The 23,937-nt window shown below is 36.7% G+C and overlaps 1 protein-coding gene across 4 annotated transcripts in view; it reads left to right on the top strand.

The window, feature by feature from the left end:
- Positions 1 to 23,937, top strand: part of SPAG16 (sperm associated antigen 16) — a 738,021-nt gene that overhangs the window by 377,240 nt on the left and 336,844 nt on the right. The gene's annotated exons all lie outside the window — the stretch shown is intronic.

The following is a 23,937-nucleotide window of genomic DNA, read 5'->3' as shown; positions in this document are numbered from 1 at the left end:
CCTATTTAGAAGAGGGACAAGAAGCCTGCAGATTTTCTGGGAGGCTTCACTGAGAGTATGGGCTCTCTCCTATGTGTAAGTTGATTACCTCCTAATGCCAGGTGCAAGTATTATGCTAGTTCTTTTCTGAGCATCAAACTCACCCTTCTACATCTGTTTTAGTGATGCTGGGAACTGGATATTTGCAAACCACATTCTTGCTTTGCCAGCTGACTTTCTTTTAGGCTTTAGCAATGAGGGTTACTTGTGAGATGGCAAGGCTGGAGAAGGAAGAGGGGCTTGCTTCAGTGAGCATCAGCCTAGCACTGCTTCACCTGAACCACAGCAGGGCATTCTCATCACAGCAGCTGATTCCAGTTGGCAGTCTTTTCAACACTTGCACACACAAGTGCATTGTGCCATCATTAAAGACATTAGCCCCAGTAAATAGGTGCCCTTTTTATTGTTGTTCAATTACAGTTGTCCCTATTTTGCCCCATTACTCTCCTCTGCCCTACCCACCCCCACCTTCCACATTCAGTCCTCTCCCCTATGTTGTCCTTGTCCATGGGTCCCTTATACATGTTCCTTGATGACCCTTCCCCTTCTTTCCCCCATTACCCTCCTCCTCCCTCCCCTCTGGTTACTGTCAGTTTATTCTTTATTTAAATGTCTCTGGTTCTATTTTCCTCCCTTATTTGTTTTGTTGATTAGGTTCCACTTATAGGTGAGATCGTATAGTATTTGTCTTTCACCACCAGGTTTATTTCACTTAGCATAATGCTCTCCAGTTCCATCCATGCTGTCATGAAGGGCAGGAGTTCCTTCTTTCTTTCTGCTGAGTAATATTCCATTGTGTAAAAGTACCACAGTTTTTTGATCCACTCACTTACTGATGGGCACTTAGGTTGCTTCCAGCACTTGGCTATTGTAAATTGTGTTGCTATGAACATTGGGGGATTCTTTTGAACTGGTGTTTCAGGATTCTTAGGGTATAATCCCAGCAGTGGAATGGCTGGGCCAAAAGGCAGTTCCATTTTTAGTTTTTTGAGGAAATTCCATCCTGTTTTCCATAGTGGCTGCACCAGTCTGCATTCCCACCAACAGTGTACTAGGGTTCTTTTGCTCCACAACCTCACCAGCACTTGTTTGTTGATTTGTTTATGATGGCCATTCTGGCCTGTGTGAAGGTGCCCTCTTTGCAGAAGTACGTGTTCCCAGCTCTGCATGACCCCTCCTCTGGGTTGCAGAACACCCACATCAGCACAAAAGTAAGTGCCCACACACAGAGGGCTCAGTTTCAGCTCTGTGGGCACCCCTTTCCGAGTTTCTAAGTTTTTAATTCCCATCTATCCCCTTTGTCCACTCAGTTCTACAAAGTAGGACTGCAGTTGATTTTCCATGATACCTTAATGTTTTGTTTTTCTTTTTTTGGTTACCTAGTTAACAACTTATGCATAGTTAATGATCCCATGTATTAATATTAACTCCTTACTGTTAAAATAATAAAGGCAAATTCTGTATCCTGAGTAGATCTTGGCAGGTAAAAGGTTTTAATCAATGGATAAATAACATAATCCACCTGAATTATAAAGAAACAATAAATAATGTTGTAATACACTGTGTGAGGAGACATGGCTATGAATAATCAATTTTAGACCCTTTTGTATTTAAAATAGTGGCAGTTTAAGATATGCTTTAATTTTTAAATGGGTACCATTTGATTATTTGGAATTATAATTCATAGGTAATTCTTAATGTTATATTTTTAATTATGTGACCAGATTTCATAAATATTTCTTATAATAGATTATTGGAATTTTAAAAAACCATTTTATTGAGCTATGATTGATATATAAAAAGTTGTATTTCAGGTAGACAACCTATAAGTATAAATCATGAAATTACTAATCTATGTTGTGTGTGTGTGTGTGTGTGTATGTGTGTATATATATATCACCTACAAAAGTTTCCTCCTACCCTCTTTATTTATTATTATTTTTAAGATAAGAACACTTAGTATAAGATCTAGCCTCTTAGAAAAATTTTAGACATACAATCCAGTATTATTAACTATAGGTACTATGTTGTACATATATCTTTAGAGTTTAATCATCTTATATAGCTAAAATTCAACACTAGTGTATAATTCTAATTTTTATTGCCTTTGACTTAGATGAAGACCCTAATAGAAGATTTTGACCCATTCTAAAATATAACATATCTTTAAATGTTATACAGTCATAGTGTTTAAACCAAACTATGGCTAAAAATGAATTCCCAATACACTCAGCCCTTCTTAGTATGATTTCAGACACTTAAACTTGACAGCTTTTCTCCATGATCCTAATATCCAAATACTGTCTTTCAACTGATACTCAGTAGATGTTGATATAACAGATTAAAATTTCTTCTGATGCCAAAAATTCTTTGCATTTCAAAATTCCCATTACTGTCAAGAGCTCACTTTCATCATCAAAAACCAAAAACTCATACTACTTTTGAAGCTGAGGGAATAGACAAATTTTGACAGAAAAGGGAGACATTGATTATTTATATAGTGGTTATTGATATATCTTTCAGAATTATCATCAAAGCACTGAACTGTAAGTTATGATTACTCATGAATCATGCTGTGTAGATACGTCTAAAACTACTGTCTGACTTTCAAATGTCAAAGGTTATTGGAACCAGCTGAGTGACTTCAGGGGGGAGGCAGCCAGGCTGTGGTGGTAGCAGCTGTACTGTGCTGGGCCATAGCCTCTTATCCTGATGCTGCATCCTTCTTAGTAAGAAAAATCACACTGACAGACTCTGCTGTTCATGGGAAGAGTTTAGAATGTCTTTTTCTCACTGACACTCTGCCCTTCCCTTGGAGCCCATGGCCCTTGCCCCTCAACTGTTCCTGAACTGGACATTGTCTACCGAGACCATCTAATTAGCTCCTCACCACAAAGTTGGGTAATTGGTCATTATAATTAACGTAAGAAATCCAGATCAAAAGGCACTTTTACTAAATGCTAATAAGAACAATATCTGTGGCACCCTTAGTCTGGTTGCATCAACACTCTGCAAGGTTTCTACAAATAATTAACAATGGTATTGTACTTTGATGATCTTCTGCATGATTGTGTATGTAAAGTGGAAATTTGTGTGTGTTTCAATTTGTAACGATTTATTTTACCTTACTTTTCAAACATATTCGTTAAAAATCCATCTTAAAACACACATGCACACACTATTGTAATCTAAGCAGAGGCTGCTTGGCAAATAGTATTTTGGTGGTATTAATGATAAACAAAAAAAATCAACATTTGCATAAAAGGGAATATTCTCCTTGCTCCCATCAACATTCAGACTATAATGAAATTGCTTTTATTTTTCTTTTTTGTTGGCGTGACATTGGTTCATACAATTACGTAGGATTCAGGTGTACAATTCTATGACATCATCTGTGTATTATATTCTGTTTCACCACCCCAAGTCCGATCTGCTTCCTATCACCATTTACACCCCCCCACCCTCTTCTACCTCTCACCATCCCCTCTTCCCTCTAGTGGTCACTGTGCTGTGGTCTGTGTCTCTGAGTTTTTCCCCTTCATCCCTTCGCCTTTTTCACCCGGCCCCGCAAGCCCCCTCCCCTCTGACTGCTCTCAGTGTGTTCTCTGTCTGTGAGTCTGTTTCTATTTGGCTATTTTATTTTGCTGCCTTATTCTATATGAATCTACAAAGTGATGAAAATAGGATAGGAAAATCAGAAAATATCTCAGTTGGCTACAAAAATAATTTGCGTTTCTTTAACTCATAAGAGTATCAATAAGTATTCATGAAGTGAATTACTAGTGTCTGGCTATATTATTATAGTTATTAGAAAATTCAAAGGCTCTGTTATTTCCCTCAATGAGATTAAAGGAATTTTAATATGTAGCAATTTTGCAGCAGTCAGAGGATATGTGTTGCATGCACAATTTATAATATCAGATAGGGTGTTCTGATTGACTTCTGGCTGCTTTTCTTTCAAGGTATCTGGATACTTAGCTGAGTAGCTATACTACAGTCTCACTGTGGTATTTGGAAGGCAGGCCAGCCACATGCCTGCTTTGTTGCTTGAGTGGAAGGGCTTGGAGCTGAAGCTACTGAGTGCAGCTGCCCCCACTTCTCTTAACGAGACACTGCACGGGCATAAGCTGCTTTGGTTGCCACAAGGATGGGAGAAGAGGGTTTTATAAAATTCAACAGCTCGGGGTCCCCACAGTGGGAAATAAATCTGTTGGTTGCCCTTATGTCCAAATGTATATTTTCAGATGACTTCAAGATTAAGTTGAGAGAGAAAAATGAAGCATGTTTAAAAACTTTATTTAGAAAAGTAATTTGTGATCATTGCTGTATTGCATTGACTGAAAGCAAATACTATATCAGAAACCTACTAAGTCTGTGAGAGAATTATATGGGCAGAGAAACCATGAATCTATCCTTTGTATCCACATGACTCTTAAAAAAATCACCCTCAGGGCCCTTAATTACATCCCAGAAAAAGGGAACTTCAGTGTTTTACGATCCCCATAGAAGGCCCAGACCACAGCGCCCTCCCCCACCCTCGCCACCAGGTGTGGCTGTTGAAGATAATGGACGAGGAAAGTCGTTGCTGTGGAACAAAGCCAGGGGCCACAGACACCCACACACAAAGGATCTCCTCTTAGGGAGAGAAGCAGATCCAATCAAAGAATTTTCTTCCATGCCATGGCCAAGTTTCTCGCGATGCCTGCCCAGGATTCTACCTGTTTGGACGAGTGACTCTCGTGTGTTCCCCTTTTTCTGTTTCCTGTACCGGAGCTCGCATTGCAGTTGTTCTGTCTTTGCTTCACCGCTCTACGTTGTGTTTGTGGTGGTGAGGGAGGCGGTGAGGGTTGGCGTTGATTTTGTGGGGCACCGGAGCCCAAGTGACACCTCTGGACCCAGCGGGGCAGACTCTGCATCATGCAGAATCACAAACTGTGAAATTTATGCAGTAAATGAGTGGGACTTTGTGTCATCTCCTTTTGGGGGGACAAAGGGTTTTGATGACTACTGTCCAAGTGGAAGGAAAGATGGCATAAATATTTGGTAAGCAAAAGGGCCAACTGTGGCAGATACCACTAGCTGTAGTCAGAATCCACTCTCTCCTCACCTGGCTGTCTGCCTAAATCGTATTTCTCAGCCTCCCTTGCAGTTAAGTGTGGTTACGTTTCTCTACATTATCTACAATAGAATATTAGTTGAAGTGATATATACCATTTGTATATCCCCCCGCCCCCACCTTATGGTGGGCTGGCATATCAATGGCAATGACCAGAGTTATCTTAGAAGCCAGTTACGGAAAATAACAGAGCAATTGTCAGCCTGTTCAAAGTAAAGCCACTCCACACCCCCCACTCCTTACCTCCAATTAGCCTGTAACATCCTCTAGTCTAGATTCTTTAGCAATAAGAAAATAAATTTTATTTTATTTAAGACATTATATTTCTAGTCTATTTGTTATAGCACTCAAGCCTGTCCAGTTCAATGTAGGCACCTGGTGAATATTTTTAGGTGATATTTTCCCCTCATGACATATTAGTAAGGCAGCAAAGACAAGCCCTGCAATATTCTCACAATTATTTGGATAGGTAGTAATAGACATTCTGTGCTGATAATAGGTAGCTATACAACCCCCTCTAACTTGTCTCCTTTCTCCTTCTGATTTTCCTTGATGTTTGCTGGCAATGCCGTTGGAGCCTCTGAAGTCCTAGTTGCTAGTAATAAAGCTTTTATGTCGAACAACTGGCTTACATGCAAGTGAATGTCTCTAAAAGTAGCTGTAAATTATAAGAAAATATTCAACTATAGTACATTACTATCTCCATTAGTGGAAATCTGATTCAGTAATAATTATTTCGTTTAAACAATAAAATGCTCTAAGAATCTCAGTTTTATAGTAGCATTGACTATATTTACTGATGAGAATCAGTTTTGCAGATTGCAGTCAAGCTGATGGAATACAAGTAGTGCCTTTCATGTGGCTGCCCTGACAAGTTTTGAAACATTTATTTATAGATCCAATAAATCCACACTTAGTACTTAGTCTGTTATGTGTGTTTTAGTCAGTATCTTATAGCAGTGAACACAGTAGAAAAAAAAACCCCACAAAAACTCCTGCCCTCATGTAGACAGCATTCTATTGGGACTCAGAAAATAAGCCAAATGAAAAATAATAATTATATGTTCAGCATTTATGGGTGATAAGCTTTGTAAAGAAAAAAGTATGGAAGGGTAGAAAGGAATGGTGAGCACTGTAAAGATTTCCAATTTTAAGCAGGATACTCAGGCATTTCTCTCCCTGTCTCTCTCTCTCTCTCTGTCACGCACATGCATGCTTAAATAATGTTTCATCCCCCTTTTTTCTCTCTCCTAGCTCCAAGTGCCCTTCCTTTGCTCTGTAACTCATTTCCTGAGACCACACAGCCCAGCTGAGTCACTTCTTTCTACCTCTGGGACTTTCTAAATTAAAAAGAAATGAAAGGAAGGAAGGAAGGAAGGAATGGAGGAAGGGAGGGAGGGAGGGAAGAAGGAAGGAAAGAAGGGAGGAAGGGAGGGAGGAAGGAGACAGGGTGGTGAGGGAAATTCTCAGTATAAGCTGACATTTGGATAACTGGAAGTAGGTGTGACGACAAGAACTTGTCCAGGAGAAGAACATTCCAAGCTCCTCTGGGTAGGGAACTCGCTCATGGTGGTAGCAGGACTCAAGTGACTTGGAAACAGCAAGGAGGACAGTGAGACTGGAGTAGAATGAGCCGAGGAGTGAATGGTAGAGGTAAGGCAGGTAGTTACCTGGGTATGCACATATAACACAGAGCCTCATAGCACATGTGAGAGACTTTGACCTTAATTCTCAATGAGATGGGAAATCACTAAAGTGTTTTGAACAGTGGAGCCAGTTTATATTTTCTGGCTGAATAGACTGACTCTAGTTACTGAGTTGAGCTTAAACTGTGGCAGAAGAGGGGTGGGGGTATAAGGGTAAAGGCAGGAAGACCAGCTGGGAAGCATTGCAACAAGCCAGGCAAAAGGACAGTGAAGGCGTGAGGCATAATGGGAACAGAAAAGGTAATAAGAATTTGTATTCTGGATAGATTTGGTAGGTAAAGCCACTAGGGATTGCCAACGTATTGTGGGTTGTGAGAAAAAGAAAAAACAAATCACCTGTTACATTTTGAGACACCTGAAAAGCAAAAGGTTTGTTCTCTTTATGCTGGAACACTAAGTAAGCTTTATAAAAGGCTATTCCAACCAGATTCATCAATCGGAATGTCAGGAAGAGCTGTAAAATGAGGAATGCTTTCAACATTGTTCATCTAATGCGTGATTTCCATTGAAGATATTTCAGTGTTCCCTCCTGCCCAACAGCATTGCTTTCTTTGTAATTTAATAATTCATTTTCCAATTATAACTCCTGGGCTGAGTTGGAGGGAACAGAAGGCTATAGATAATGGAAACAGTTCAAATGTAGAAAAAAAAGAAATGCAAAATATTAATATTCTCTTATGCTGTTATCTTCTTTCAATAACATGTTCTATAAATTTATTTTGGGCAAATAATGCACCCAGGTGGACTCTAAAATGGAAGTAATTTATTTTTTATTATAAAATTAGCAATCATAAGATAACACCAAATAAGCTATAAAAATGGAGTTTAGTATTTATAAAATGAAGTGTCTCATCAATAATACATTTCATGTTCTTTCTGATTCATTTGCAAAGTTGGATATTTTAGAGATGAAGAACATATTGTACAATATTAATGGTCTTAAAACAATGTAAGAAGTATGAAGACTCGAGGGCATAGATTATTAGTACATTAATACCTGTCTTGTAAAGACCCCCCAGTTTCCCTTCTTTTACTTAAAAAGGCACCTCAGGTATGTATTAATGCACTGCTGAACAGTTCTTGAAACATAATTATGTCACATTAAAAGAAATGGTAACATTCTGAAATTGACCTCTTGTGATTAATTTATCCTCTTCTAAGAATAATAAATCAATTCTTACATCTTCTTGGATTTTCATTTATATTCAAGTTAACAGTTTCCCCTGGAAATATAGACTTTAAGTTATAGCTAAGTATTATTGAGTATAAAATATAGATAAGCACAAAAGTGAATGAAAAGAAAATATGATATACATTTTTTACTGCCGTCTTTCCCCCCAAACAGTGAATAACTAATAAGCATTATTCAAGGAGTGCTTGTTTTAAGGAGAAAATATATACTAAACCGGTTTGGATTTCATTTAGCAATTATACGGTGATTAAAAAATTGAGAAGCTCTCTCAAAACCAATATGACTTTGTGTGTTTATGAAAAATATTTTGAACAATATCTGCAATAATTTGATGCAAACATTCTTTTATATCAGTGTGCATAGATGGATCGATATAAGATACATATCTTTAAGATTTTAAATTCAGCTCTATACATTTTGTTTTATGTAAATGTGTTATATAATTTGTATCTAACTTACATAAAACAAGTTACACTGTTATATCACAATACAGCAAAACTATATATTAGAAAGATTTTGGGTGAGTATTGATGGAGCCAATGATATTCCAATAAGACTTAATATGGCTATTTTATAACATGTTATATCATTACTCTATTACCTCCTATTAAACAAGCACTTTAACATAAAATATATGCAATACCCCCTTTCCACTCCAATGTAAAAATCTGGTCCATAGATGTCTTAGTCTACCTCAGGGGTGTCAAACTCATTTTCATGGGGGGCCACATCAGCCTTGCAGTTGCCTTCAAAGGGCTAAATGTAATTTAGGACTGTATAAGTGTAACTACTCCTTAACAGTTAAGTGAGAGCTCAGTGACACCACCGGGTATAAACAAGGTGTCGAGCCAGATAAAACAAGGTGTCAGGCCAGATTCAGCCCATGGGCCTTGTGTTTGCCACCTGTGATCTAACTTACTGCTAATAACTAAAAGTATTTAATGCATTTCTTTATTAATATATGTTAAAAATAATATCTAGGCATAGTCCATATGAGGTAAACAACTAAAATGTATAACGCATTTTTATATTTAAGGTTTAATCATATATGTGTGTACACATATGTATATTCTGACATGGTGTTGTATATATTAGTATTAATGAAGGGAGTTTAAATATTAAGCTCTAATTGTAGAGTAATATAAATATTTGACTATTTTAAGTATGTTAAATATCATTTAATCAAAAGGATATTTTATTTATTTATGCTTTATGTATGACTGCAAAACCCAGCTTGTTTTAAACCATTTATGTGAAATACCAAAAACCAAGTATTGGCATGCCCCCAAAACATGGTTTTGGAGTTACTGAAATGGTTTTCATGTAAAGACAACTCTAAGATTTGATTTAATTGTTATTTAAATAGTTTGAATGTCCAAGTGCATCGAAACAAAATAGAAAATATAAACTAGTTGATATAAAAATAGCAAGTAATAAAGTTTTAGGTGTAATTAAACTACTTTCTTATAGAACCATGTTGTTAAATACAAAATACTTCTACTTAGACAGTAAAGGTGAACTTGTTCTGTTCAGTAAACCACTGCAGTGGTGTCCAACCCTTCTGTTTTCTGGGCCACACTGGAAGAAGAAGAGTTGTCTTGGGCCCACACATTAAATGCACAAGCACTAACAAAAACTAATGAGAAAAAAAAAAAGGTTTTAAGTAAATTTACAATTTTGTGTTGAGCCACATTCATAGCCATCCCGGGCCGCATGCGGCCTTGTGCCATGGGTTGGACGCCCTTGCAATAAGGGAATAAATTTCCATAGAAATTTTAAATACTGTTTCATACTGTCTGACACGTGTTCGTGCAGAATCCCGACATGTGTCGATAAGAGCAGAACTTGTTAACCTGTGTCCTGGGTAGGAAGTAAAACGCACTGTCTTTGACGAGGAACATGGAGTGACGGATCCGTGGGTCTGGCCTTTGGTCGCCGCACAACCTAGAACGTGTCCCGCAGGGAGATGTGCCTCCTGCAGGATTTCGACTTCTGGAAATGTCATGCCTTGAATCATTTACTAGATTTGACCACAGAATTACTAAAAATGGCTTTTTACTTAGAAATTGATTATTCATGTCTTCAGTATATACCAACTACCTACCATGTCAACTGCTGGTTATCCCCCCCCCCTTTTAAGTTATATAAAACACAAATTTTATGAGTTACCCAAACCACTCAGTTGAGATATTTTAATGTTTTCACATGAAGAGTGAGCTTTCCTGTGATGCTTCTATTTCAGTTTGGTTTGGGGTTATGTCAGTTTCTTTTTGTTTTGAGTAAGAAAGGAAATGATGAATTTATAATAATATACATTAGCAAAAAAATCTAAAGTGCTATTCAGTAGTTACAATTAGAAATAATTACACTAAGATGTGATATATCCCACCTTGCTTATGTTTAAATTTTCTCCCACTGGCTAGTAAGAATGCAGGCCTAAATTATGTGTTTCTTAAATGTATAGACACATGCAGAGGGATCTAAAAAGTGTTTTTTCTTACTTAAACTAAGTAATGCAGACATTTAAAAATTGTTCTTGAAGAATGTAGAGTGAGTTAATTATAGTGATTTTATGTATTATTGTATGAATACATGTTTAACTACAACTTCTTAACCATGAATTTAAAATTTAAAGTTGTTGTTGGAAATTTATGGTGATTATATCAACTGGCATTGTAAGAGGTGAAATGTTTTAGCCTAGAAACACAAAATATATATTTATATGAAAGCCATAACTACTGCAAAAAAGTATTTAATATTTTTCTTGATTATCTTTGTCCAGATTTTTGACAAGTTTATAAAAGCTCTTTTTAGAGAATATTAATGTATCTCCAGAATAAGTGTAACTTTACTATCTTACACATATTTATTATAGTATAGGTATATGTAAAACTATAATAACAAATTATATGTCTGCACCCAAAGGTATTGCCTACTTTCTTAATATTCATTACAAATATATATCTCTTATATAAATAACATTTACTAATAAATGTTATTTATGTAAATATAAATATATGGCAATTATCTATGCAGTCACCTCTACTTCTTGCTCTCATTTCCTCCTACTCATTTCTAAGCAGGCTATTTCTTCTTAGACTTGAGGCTTTCGATGATGTATCCAACAGTAAATTCACTCCTAATTATCTGAATTGTCATGGCTCTTATGATCTATGTTTTTGTTCTGCCTAAGAACTCAGTGCCCACATTGGGGCTGATTGTTTACCATCCTTAGGAGGTCATTACTATTAATACCATAAGACTGTCCGTTGTTGTGTTCATTTGGGGAACCACAGTAAAGCCAACCATTGCATTCTAGATATTGTATACATACCCACCAATCAGAATTGTTTCCTCACTCTCCTCTGATATCCTTTCCATTGTATGCATTGGAATTCAGTGCCTGTCGTCAGCTAACTATTTCATATCCTCAGTCTTTTCAATGTACACTTCTATCTTCTTGCTTAAACTAGCTATCCCTTGAGGAAATTGAGTCCCTTTTCTTTCTAATGGAGCCTGAAACTTCCTCCCCTTAATTCTTTCCTAAATATTAACAGCTCGCCATGAATGCTAAGCAAGTAGACCCTGTCCTGGAGGTGCATGCATAACATTTATTTTTAAGTTTTGTGCCCATCTGTCACATGTTAATTCACACATATAAAATGGAAAAGTTAAGTTTGTTTGGGGTTACTGACACAAATTCCACCTGCCTCTGGACCTGGAGGTTGTTTTCATTAATGTGTTCCCAGTGCCCAAAAGACCTTGAAACATACTCAGAGTGTAGTAAATATTTGTTTAGTTAATATATAAATTAATGACTTATATTTCCTCTATGTTCTTTACCAGCACTTCTAGACCACACTCCTAGCTTCCTCCAAACCACAGCTTCTTAGAAGCAAATGCTTTGGAATTGTACCATTAGCCACTCTTCCCATGGTCAGGTGCTAACCCTGCTTAGTGGGCAATGAAAGACGGTGTACGTGACAGCCCAACAGGATTGGGTTTTTTCCCACAAACCCCACCTTAGATGCTATTCTTTTTATGTATACTTTGGAATATACAATTATTTTTAAAATCCTTCATTTTTTTTTTCTTTTTACTGTTATCCTTCTCCCAGTTTGATGCAGCTGTTTCTCTGGTGCCCTAGGCACATGCTTCATGTTTCTATTGGGCGATCTAGCGTAGGCTTTTGTCAATTTGTTCTATGCCATAAAGCATGTTTCTGCTCTAGTTCTCTGTGTCTTTGTTGACCTTGTGCCCGATCACAATCTCCTGTTTTTGTTTACCTTTTGAAATACCTCAGGTGGCCCCCTAATAGTTAACTAATGTCACGTTATTTCATGTTCTGTCCTGCATTTCACTTGGAATTTTTTCTTAAGTCTTTACCCTTTTAGAAAATAAACTGACTTTTATCTTCTCCTATATATTTGTTAGCATTGCTTTGTAGATTGCAAATAGTTCAATTGCTCCCGCACAACTTCTCTCTCCTTAGAAAGATCTGCGTGTCCCGCAGTGTCTGAGCTTGAATAAAAAGCTCCACGTAACCTTTCATCCACTCTTTTGCAGGAGGGCCTCTTTGGCATTGTCTTCACATGGCCATATTGGATGTGAACTAAGCAATCGTAACACCCAATGAAACTTTCTTCAGATGAATTACTAACATTATAGGATAAAGTTATGAGAGAAAGCAAATTAGATGGAAAATAGTGTGCATATGACTGTATATATGTGTGTGTGTATATATAGATATATATACATAAACATACACACACACATATTTTTCTCTGGAGGCTGCATCACCTCTAAACTATAATACTTCTTTTTAATCTTTACTCATCCAACACTGAAACACTAAATTCTCTAATGAATCAAAAACATTTTGCCAAAATGACTCACATTTCTTACTTTTAAATATGTATTTATTTGCACTACGTGGTCTTTGGTATTCAGTCTTTCTCATTAAAGTAAATAACTTTTAACTTTAGGTTTGAAAGAATATTCTCACTGAATATTTAACTCCAAAAATTATTTACGTTGTCTACATGTACCCATTATTTTTATTGCATAATCAAGCATATGATAAAGCCGGTTTGAATCTGACAAAATTCAAGGCACACAAAAACTGCATAGAGTTTGTTTTCTAAAACTAACATTAATATTAATTAAAGTGATTTTGCCCTTCCTTCCTCTTTCTCCTGTGAATCTGTGCTCTGTAACTCTGCTTCACTCAGTACAAGCCCTACTTGTGTGAACAAAATGTAGCCCTTACGCAGATGACACAAAATATACAATGTCGCATCAGAAGTAACCAAAGCTTCTCTCACTGCGTATATCTGTAGTTAGGTGACATGCACTGACACATATTTCTTATTCATGAGTTCTACCGCATGAGAAGGAGGATTCACCTGAATCTTAAAACTGTTATCAACCACGAATATATTCCAGATTGGAATTAAATAAGCTGATCGTGTTATATCAAAGAAAAGGTTCATGCAATGGCTGCTTCACACATCAATGATGCTTCTCCTTTGAATTCCAGTTCCTGTGACCTGTGACAATCTTTGCAAACAATCTTTATTTCCCTTTCCTTTTCTAAAAATTAAGATAAAAAATGAGATTTGGAAAAACAATCCCCACTCTCCAGTGACAGTTTTCTATTCTTATAGACATTTTTTTCTATAGTAGTTTTTCTTTTTTTGTCCTGGTTTTTTTTGTCCTTTTGTGTGGACAAAAGAGGGATGGGTACACATGTGCTTATGCACTCATCTCACTTTCGAGCTCTGCCCCTTCTCTCTGGTCTATTTCAGTTTAATACAAACTCAGGTCACACAACCTTTTAACAATGGCGTCTCCCATTCACACGGTTTCCAGAGCATCACAATAACACCCGCAGCTTCTAAATCGCCTTTGTGTCTTCTCAAGGCCTTGAAAAACTCCCATTCTGGATGTATCTCCTTTGCTTGAGAAGTAAGTTGTTTCTCTTTTTCCCTTTATATTATAAAGACAACATAGTTTTCTTTATAATATGTTTATAAAGACAACATAGTTTTTCTTTATAATATGTTTCTTTATAATATGTATGTTTTCTTTATGTTTGGCAGAAGTTGATTAATATTTTTTCTCCAGAATGCTTTTATTTTGATAACTAAAATTCTTAGAAACCCCATGTTCAAACATACAAGGTGTATAGCACAAATTCAGCTTGAAATTCAAGAATTCATAATTTGGGGATGACAAACTCTCACTAAGTAAGAAAATTGAATACTTCAGAAAATATAAAATTTGCTTTCCTTTATATGTACAGAAACCTGTAGTATTTAAATTGGGGCTACTATGATGACACAAAATAAACATTTGAGTAGAAATGTTAGTTATAATAAACTAACTTTAAAAATTATTCTAAGTTAGCAGAAATATAGAGTGTGCATGGGCTAAAGGTCACAATAGTAACATGTCCCTTTAAGGTAGAGAAATGGTTAAAATCAAGACAGCAACACAGCAAGCCTGCCATGATTTCTCTAGTTCTGGGTATAAATAGTTATGCAACATACAAAAGACATAAGTACATAAAACAGAAAAAAACATGAACATGAAGCAAAAGCATGCTGGAGCCAGGTTTAATTTCCACACTTGGTTTGATTTATTTATATTCTTATTTTTCCTGAAAACATTTAAACCACTGTACAAGGATAAACAAAATACGACAGAAGAGTACGAATTAAACTTGAAAGAAGTGACAGGACAGACACTGAGGAGTGAAAATGGAGCCAGGAACCTGCCCAGCGCGTGCTGTAGTAACTCCCTTCCAGACGCTGAGTAACACTTCCACTTTACCCTTTCAAATAGCCATGCGAGGACATTTTATTTGTGTAATTGAAAATATCTGAGATGCGTTCAAATCTTGTAGTTAAGGAAAACTTTATGTAGTGGTCGTAAGGGAAAGTTTTCGTCAGAGAATGTAGGCGGCTGCATGGAGTGATGATCTCAGGGACATCTGACACAGGCCACAACACAGCTGAGACTGTACATATGCGTCCCATGTTCAGATGCAATACAGAGGATCTCCTGTCACCCCTCTTTCCTGGAAGTTTTAGCCCTGTGAACTCTTTTTATAATTTGGTAAAACAAAACTTATTTTAACAATTGTCAGACAAAATAAGACACGAAACAAATGACAAATAGAACTCCATCACGGAAAGTAATAGAGTAGAAATTGACACATTACATATTCAGTATACAATGTACCGAGCATATAAAAATTATCATTAAAATAGGATCTTAGACAATTAGTGAATATTTGGCGAAGACCCTCGAAGTTAAATCCTAATTTTCCTCTATAAACCAAAAATTTCAATGAATTAAATAGTTAAAATTTTAAAATACATATCACTTTGTGATATATAAGAGGTCTGTCCAGAAAAAGTCCAGCCATTGTTAATATAACATTTTATGTGACATAGATGTAACCTGGCAGCCAAGGAGAGTGGACTGGAATGTGCATGTGTGAATAACGATGACTTCACTGTACTAGTCAGTGGGGGCAGTAGATGCCATTGAGTGAGCATATGTATTATGTACTGTGTGGTTGCTGTATTCAAAATGGATGAGCGGAGTAGAGCAATGAATCTGCATCAAATTTTGCATTAAGCTAAACATTCCTCTGATCAGAAGGCTGCAGCTACAGACAGCTGGTGAATGGCAGCTTCAACACAACAGTGGGCTCGGCCCGCCCATGCATCAATGTCTCATGCATAGTTTTTTGGAGAAACATCAAGTCACTCAGGTGACTCAAACCCCTAAAGCCCAGATCTTGCACCCTGCAACTTCTGGCTTTTCCCAAAACTAAAATCACCCTCAAAAGGGAGGAGATTTCAGACCATCACTGAGATTCAGGAAAATATGATGGGGCAGCTGATGGTGACTAGGAGAACTGTGTGAGGTCCCAACATTGAGGGGGACTGAGGCATCATTGTCCTGTGTACAATGTTTCTTGTATCTTGTCTCTTCTTCAATAAATATTTCTATTTTTCACACATGACATGGCTGGATACCTTCTTGGACAGACCTCGTATGTATAACAAAACTATTTTTAACAAGGAAAGTATCCCAATATTATATTAGGTGTAAAAGCAGAAACACAACATTTATATACTATGAGCCTTTCAAATATTAATATAAACATAGCTGAGAATAAAAGAAATAATTTTCTTAAATATAGCAAAATGTTACAAAACAATTTTTTCTGAGCTATGTGATTGAGTCATTTTCTTTGACACATCTTTACATATTTCCAATTCTTCTACAATACATTTATTAAGTTAATAATTAGAAAGAAATGCATTATTAAAAGTAATAATGCCTTTCTTAGACCCTGGACAATATTTTAATGAATTTCATTAAGTGCTTCTTAGTTCCTGCCTTCTTCATTTTTCCCATCTTCTGACTACGCTTGTTTTCTCTGTCTGGGCGTTTTATCTTGATCAATACAGAATGTGACTTATGGCCACCTCTGTTCCCGTACTCACTAAGGGAAGCATGCGGCGAAGATGAAGTTCACATCCGAGCAGTCATTTCCTTTGCTTTCCTCTGGCTCCAGACTGCTCAGGTCACCTGCAGCTCTGGGTGACCACGAGAGCTCACCTTCTGAGCTGGGGGTCACAATGCACTCAGCAGGAGGTTCTCAGACCCTTTCAACTTTGAATAGCTTAGTTCAATCCAGTTCTGTTTTTTCTACCTACAAATTCAAGTGGTTATCGTTACTCTTGTGATCTTTAGTAGAACCTGTCATATCATCCTAATGTAGCTGTTCTTACACTCCATCATCACTATTGCTGTGATTTTTACGTGAGAGCCTGCTCTATCACTCAACATGTGTGATGCAGCTGTTCTCGTCATAGTCCCTTGTTAAGAACATAAGTGCTGGACTAACTCCTACCACCTTTTCCTCTTTTTCACCTCAGACAGTATTCTGACAAAGTCTCCCCCATCCAACGCCTTCTATGTGGAGCCCATAAAATATGGCAGTCATCAAATCTCTTTATCTCACCCTTGGTTTTCACTAGGGAATTGACTTTGTCTCACTTTGCATTTTACCCAGTAAAACCCCTTAAGTCTAAGGGATTTTAACAAAGCCAAATCTCAAAGGTAAATAAAAACATTAAAAGAAAGAGAGAACAAGAGACATAGTAATATCGTAGATGAAATAATTTATCATATTTTTAAATATTCAGATATTACCACAGCTATTTGGGGGAGGAAACCATCTTTATTTGTGATCCTAAGGTCAATGTCAAATGTATATTTTAATCCAGAAAAATGTAAATACACAATGAAATACTTAAACTAAGCTCTTTTGAAAAAAAATGAATATGTAAATTTACTCTAACGTCTGCTATGATTACTAAAAAGTAAAGTAAGATAATTATAAATTAAATTGTCATACTCTATGTTGATTATAGCTAGCATTTTAGTTTTAAGTTAAATATATATTATAGGATTGTACTGTTTATGGGCTTTATGCACATTTTATTATACTCTGAAGGCTGCGTAATCTCTGTGTATACTACACTTAGGCCAATTTTATGGGACTTGAAGGACCATAGATTAAATGAAGAGAGGGGTTTACAGTGGTTGTGCTTCCTTTTATGGCCTATCTGATTGGTTTATTTAATGGCCAATTATTAATGTATTTCTATGTGTAAAGGTAGTCTACTTCTGTAATGCCCAACATATGATAATGAAGCTGTCTGCATAGCTGCCTCAATCCACTGATTTATCTACAATTTCAAAATATCAGCTGCTTTCTTTTACTATAGCATTAGACTTCTCCTGATAGAATGGGAAATTTACTGGGCTTAGATTCAGAACTGAATTCAAATCCTATATCCTTGGGCAATAATTTAACTCTCCTTTTTATTTCATTTCTCTTCTCTAAGTTACATAAAACTATCGATTTGAAATTGACAGTCTCTGCTTAAATCCTGGCTCCATCAAGTGTTACTAGATGTTTGACATTGGACGTATTTCTTGATCTCTGTGAACATTAGATCCATTTTGTAAAAGGGAAATCATCTATCACCTTAGGAGAAACAAATGAAATCATAAACATAAAAGTGATTTGCAAATTGCGGAGCTTCATTCTAACTTTTGTATGTATCACATATATATTTAGTACCTATATTTAGGCTGAGTTCCCTTTCTCTGAAAGGGGGGAACTACAAGTTCATTCAGAGTCATAGTAAGCAGATGTGCAGAGCTCCAGGAGGCTGGCAGAGCAGCCACTCCAAGTAAGCATGGGACACTCGGCCAGAGTCGTGGTAGTTGAGGTGGGGTTTAAAAAGAGAAGGTAGCAAAACTCCAGAAAGAGGTGAAAGCACAATTTTTGAACAGGACCAAGAACTACCTGGGTCATGAGTGGTATAGTGTAGGCTAGAGAGCAGGATGTAGTAGTACATAGGAGGAAATGTGGTGGGAACTGAGGTTTGCAACACATTTTGATACAAGAGGGCAGAGTCATGGAAGCTAAGGTAGGAGTATGAACCTTCTTGTTGGTTCAGTGTGGAGTCATAGGAGCTTTTCCATGATTCTTCATGCGGGTTATGGCCAAGTGATTCCTATGCCTTACACATCTTTAACTTAAAAGCTGCTAGCAGTAGAAGATGTGGATAGTTAATTCCTAAGACCTGAAACCCTGAACTTGAGGGACATAGTTTAATAATTTAATCAGTTTGCTTATGATCATTGAGCAGTAAAAGCAATGGCACAGTAGTAAACTGTTGACAGCCAGGTAATGCTCAGTGTGTATAAAAGCACAAACTACTGATGAAAGTGCTGGGTAACCTCTGGTTAACAGGATCTGCATGCAGAGCACCTTAGAAAAAAATGTGTCCTGGCCTAATGCATCAGAAATGCATCAGAAACATGTGATGGATGTCCTTCTTCCAGGTGCATACACAAACCCAGACAGTTTATACAGTATGTGCATGCCCATGTTTATCATAAACAGTGAATGCTTAAAAGGATGTATGCTGAATGAATATGTGGTAGCTACTACATTTCCCCATTAAGTTTACATAATTACCCCGTTTGCTCATAACACTGACAGAACTGGCCTAATTTTCATTAAGCATGACTACAGTTTTCCTACACTAATCATATTAATGCCATACTTGTTTTGATACCCAAGAAAGTAATTAGGTTGTTTTGATGAGAGTGAATATAATATGTATATTAACAAATTGATATATGTTTCATTTCATTTTTCATTTCGATTAATTATAATCAACAGACAATAATCCCAGACTGATAGTGAACAATGAAAATAAGCATTCTTTTCCCAAAACTTATTTAGTTTATTATTTGAAAATGTGATTTTAGTAAATTTTCAAAGATTATTTAAACAATTTGAAGAAAAAAATTAGGTTGTTGATATCATAAATCTAAGTGTATTAAAAAGTACCTTTTTCATCATAGCTATTACACCATGGCAAAACTTTTTATTACTAATTGAATTAAGTACTTTCTTTATCCTCACATTGAATACATATGTTAAAACCCTTTTTAAAAATAGCGATGATTAGATCCAATATGGCAGAGGAGTAAGTGGAAGCTACACCAACCTTCTCCCAGGACCAAACTGGAATTACATCTAAATTGTAGAGAAATCATCCTGAATAACCAGCTGAACACTAGCTGGAGAGAAGCCTTATAACCAGAGACAGACCAAAGAAACCGCCTGACCACAGTGTGACTGTGGGGAGTGCAGAGGAGGTGCGCCAGGGCTGGATGAGCTCCCACAGGCAGTAGCTGAAGTGCAGGAGGGATATTCAGCAGCCGGGGGTTCCCCCTGAAACATGTGGGGTCTAAACCCCAAGCTGGACTCCCCAGCCTACACCACCAGAGCCAGGAAAGGAACTCAGACGCCCTCCAGCTGTGTAAAGCAGCAGGGCTTCTGTCTGCCAGAGAGATATTGCTGGAGATGCACAGCCACTTAAAGGGCTAACACACAAAATTTCATTTGCAGCCACTTACCCTGGGCTCTGGCAGACGAGGGGAAGAGTGGATTAGAGACCCCAGGGCTGGTAGTTCTGGGGAGAGAACTGAAGAAACAGCCCCCAGGATCCATGTGCTGAGTCATTCCCCATACTGCAGAGTCATCTTTCTCAGACAGAGCACTCCCCTCCAAGTGGCATCAGCCTGGGTGGGAGCAATAGCCCCACCTGCAGGAATTATATATGTGTATTTGTATATATGTATATATATTTATATATGTATATATATTTACATATATGATGACATTGTGATATTAATTATACTTAAGTGTACAGTTTGCAGTGGCATAAATCACTGTGATGTACAACTGTCCTCACACTGTATTTCAAAATTTCTCTTCATCCCAATCAGAAAATATACCTCAAACTGTCAGAACATAGATTTACTAGATGATCCAGCAAATCTACTTCTAGAGATGTATCCAAAAGGGTCAAAAGCAGGAACTTAGAGAGATACTGGCACACGTCCTCATGTTCCACTTTTGGAGGAGCCACCAAACTGTGCTCCACGAGGCCTGCACTGTGGGACGTCTCCTCCCGCAGGTGCAAGGGCTCCGCTTCCCACATCCTCACTATCACGTGTAATTTTCCTGTTGTTTTGTTTGCAGCCAATCTAGCTCGGGTGTATCTCCTGGCTTTGATTTCTATTTTTCCTAATGACTAATCATGTTAATCACTTTTTTTATGTGCTATTTGGCCATTTGTATCCTTTGAAGAGATATCTATTTAAGTCCTATTCCCACTTATAAATGGGGTTGTTTGTCTTTTTGTTGTTGCATTGTGAAAGTTCTTAATTAGTATACTCAGTCCTCTGGGTAGTTCCTGGGCAGGTAAGAACAAAGACAGCCGTGTGGCCCCAAGGCCCGCTCTGCTGGGCTCCCTCCGAGACCAGGCACCGGCCCCACACTGGGAATGCAGACTTCCGTCTGCAGCCAAGCCCAGGGGGAGCTGGGTGTAAGATTGCTACAACTCATTCCTACCATTTTTAAGTTGCTTTTTTATTGATTCAGCATTTGCTTAGTTGCTGTACTCCTTTGATTATTTATTACAGTATTCTGAAAAGTTGGATCTGACAGTTTCTGCTGGTTTTTCAGTGTTTTTGTGAAGAGGCCATTCTTTGAAGCTGCCTGTTCTGCCATTTTGCTGAAATCACACTCCTGTACTAAAGTTTTATATTCTAACTAGAGTCAGTGGAATTAATAAGTGACCTGAGAATTATAAGACAGGCATAGTGCTAAGTACTACAGGAGATGTGCAGGGGAAAGACTGGCCCTCAAGGAATGTAGAGAGTCCTGTCCTGCATATAAATTTCTGTAATGGAGGTCATTTATGGCCTGCTATAAACCAAAGGAGATGGGAAAGGATTCATAATGGTAACTTTTAAGGTGGACTTGAGGGTTAAGTTGGATTTTTATAGTTGGCGATAATGGGGAGAAAAGGTTCAGCTGTGACAGCAGGAGTATGATACAAGGAATGAGAAATAAAACAGAAGAGTCATGTTTTACAGGTAGGCTATCTGCAGGGCTTCGGTGGAAGACAGAGAGATGATAATTATTTCCAAATTCAGAAGGCAATGAAGATAAAGATGTTTAAGCAGAGAAATGCGATGATCAAAGCTCTTGCTTCAGAAGTTTAGTTTGTCAGTGATATATAGAATGAATTGAGAACACAGAAATGTGCGTTGATTTGAGATGGGTGTAGTTTTCTTAGTAGCTTAATTCTTATATTTTATGTATGAGTAACGAACAGTTACATGTAATTTAAAAAATTTAAATAGATTAAAAATCTACCATATTTTGTAAAACAAGTGAAAGCCATTCTCTAGTGTTTATTATCAATTTATCACAAATTTTCCATTTACATTTAACACAATATATAAAGACTATATTTTGCAATAAAATGTAGATTATCTATTAATCAATAAAGATTGTCCATAAGAGCCGATACTTTTTATTATGAAATCATCTTTCACCCAGCAAGTGTCCATTGTACTGACTTAAAGGCCAACATTGAAGTTTGTACACAGTCTTGGGTACCTTCTACTTAGAATATTTTGGCTCCCTATTTAGAAATCGCTAGTATTTTCTATTAAAAATATTTTCAGATATTAATTAACCCCATTACATAGGCCTGTGTCATTAACAACATGCTTTACTTATCAAATGACTTCTAGTTTTTAATGCCCTGTCATGTTTTACCTACATTAGATACTTAATGCATACTGTTTTCTGACAATAAAATATAGAGCCACTTTGTGACAAAAAAAAATTCCCCATAGGTGTAGTAAACATAATTTTCTGGGCTATGATTCTTTAATATTAATTAATCCAAACTACTCTCTAAATCATCCCTGCCTCTGTCCTTCATGCACCAGAGTACAACTACAATGACAAAAATGCTAAGTATCTCTTTCAGGACCAGGGTATTTTTTTTTTTTTGTCTGTATTCTGTGGCTGCCTCCCATCTGCAGTAGTTTGATGTAATACCCAATGAAGATTAAAATAGATTAATCTGTCCTAGAACCTATTGAAAGAAAAGATAATTTTCCAGTAGTAGAGGAAATCAGCAAGGTTCGCCTTAGACATCCAAAACTGGTAGAAGGCAGGTCTGCTGTTGTGCACCCCCTGCAGTCCGTACAATTGGAAGACCTTCTGTGGAGGGACACTTAGTCCTGACTGGACATAACAGTTATCAATGTGTGGTAACAAGGTATCGGGATCTTTTCTGGTAGAACCTCAGAAATTACATGTGACTTACTTCCAGTCCAAAGTGGTGATCAGGCCTGTGAATTTTATTGTTTGCTTAAAATTTGTCATTACAATATCAAAGGACGAGGAAAAGAGAAAATACATATGCCCAATGAAAGCTAGGAAAATGCATCATCCAGATGCTAGAAACATTGAGGACCTTTGTAAGATGTAGCTCATCTAAAACCAAAGTGGAAGAGAAACGACTAAATTAGGTCATAGAACATTATATACATACATACGCACATAAACACACACATACATGTACACATACATGCACACAATGAAAACGAAAAAAAGATATTGAGTCTCAGAAATTCCACACCCAATCTGTCAGTGGCTAAAAGTTACCTATTCTTCCTGCAAACATTTCTAAAAATATTCCAGCCACCTTAGTAATTGACTGAAATGAAGAATTCAAGAAACACATGAGTGGTAGAAACAAGATAATATAGTAGTAAGTTCATATTAATTATTAATATGGATATTAACTTTTAAGGAAATATTAAGTACTTTATAAGAAAATAAAAAGAAATTAAAATAATAATGCAAATCAAATATCCAAGATTATTGCCATAAAGATCTGGAAGAGTTTTAGGAGCTTGGAGATAAATTAAATGTAAAATGTAAAACACAAAGTTATCACATTCCATAAATAGAAATCAATATATACCACTTTATTCTTTACCACTAGTTAAAGAAGAGTATAATTTAGAAATTTTAGTTATTGAAGAAAAATAAACAAAATTAGAATCAATAGAGTAAAAGGAGGAAATGTTTTTAAAGAGATAAAGGATGATAAAAGTAAAAATATGAAATGAAATGATAGCATTAGATACTACAATAAATGTGGTTATTTTAATTAAGCCTTTTTAAAATTGAGACACTCAGTTTATGTGAATAAATAACTAAATTTGCTTATTTAAAAATCCAACTAATAGATAGACACACTGTGCCTCCTCACACAACCAAAATAAGGACAACCACAATTTAGAAACAAAAAAAACACCAGTACTGACAGAAAATTGAACTGTATGGAAGTCTGACAACCAAGGAGTTAAAGTAGACATATTCACCCAGACCAGTA

The sequence above is a fragment of the Phyllostomus discolor genome, chromosome 4 (assembly GCF_004126475.2).
Source record: "Phyllostomus discolor isolate MPI-MPIP mPhyDis1 chromosome 4, mPhyDis1.pri.v3, whole genome shotgun sequence".
NCBI classification, from domain to species: domain Eukaryota; kingdom Metazoa; phylum Chordata; class Mammalia; order Chiroptera; family Phyllostomidae; genus Phyllostomus; species Phyllostomus discolor.
The sequence above is the reverse complement of the archived record's forward strand: the minus strand, read 5'-3'. Positions and strand labels throughout refer to the sequence as shown.